Source organism: Octopus bimaculoides, chromosome 30 (genome assembly GCF_001194135.2).
Source record: "Octopus bimaculoides isolate UCB-OBI-ISO-001 chromosome 30, ASM119413v2, whole genome shotgun sequence".
Classification (NCBI taxonomy): domain Eukaryota; kingdom Metazoa; phylum Mollusca; class Cephalopoda; order Octopoda; family Octopodidae; genus Octopus; species Octopus bimaculoides.
The window spans coordinates 25,938-26,689 of record NC_069010.1 but is presented as its reverse complement, the minus strand read 5'-3'; the positions used below and the strand labels follow the sequence as shown (position 1 = coordinate 26,689).

Genomic DNA, 752 nt, shown 5'->3' with positions numbered 1-752 from the left:
TACGAATTGCATTTTGGAATTTGATTATGTAACTCTTCAATGTTGTAAAGAAAAGGAATTGTCAGGATAAAACGTTAGGGTTAAGAACTGTCAAACTTAGTACTTATGAAAATCGGACATTTCATTCTTAATGACCTGATATCTTCATATTTGTAACTACGCATTTCGCCACTAATAAATGAACAAATGTGAGCTTGTTTATATATGTATGTATGTATGTATGTATGTGTGTTTGTGTGTCTGTGTTTGTCCCCCCACCATCGCTTGACAACCGATGCTGGTGTGTTTAGGTCCCCGTAACTTAGCGGTTCGGCAAAAAGAAACCGATAGAATAAGTACTATGCTTACAAAGAATAAGTTCTTGGGTCGATTTTCTTGACTAAAGGCGGTGCTGCAGTATGGCCGCAGTCAAATGACTGAAACAAGTAAAAGAGTAGAGAGACCTCAAATTATTCCGGCCATTGTGCTCTTTGATGACATTCAAACTGAGCAATTCTGATATTTAAATACTTTGGCTCCCTGATTACAGAAATATCGATTTCAGGACTGTGACTTCTACGCTGCTTCCTTTCGATGGTGTCCTGGAAGAAGCCCACCATCTCTCCAATGACCAAGATTCGACGTTTCCACACGCTGTTTCTGCCTGTCCAGTTCTGTACATCGGTGAAATCTTGACCATCCTCAAACAAGACCTGAAAATACTCGAGGTGTTACAAATGAGGCGTCCTTGAGATGAGACATTTGGGGTATAT

General features: G+C 39.8%; 1 long non-coding RNA gene across 2 annotated transcripts in view; it reads right to left on the bottom strand.

Annotated features, from left to right (window-relative positions):
* Nucleotides 1–752, bottom strand: part of LOC106873010 (uncharacterized) — a 19,877-nt gene that overhangs the window by 3,807 nt on the left and 15,318 nt on the right. The window contains exon 4 of one of the 2 annotated variants that reach the window (XR_008267066.1): nt 206–692. The exons of the other annotated variant lie outside the window; for it this stretch is intronic. This is a non-coding gene — a long non-coding RNA (uncharacterized LOC106873010). Of the gene's footprint in view, nt 1–205; nt 693–752 lie in introns of those variants that run through there. 2 annotated transcript variants of the gene reach the window in all.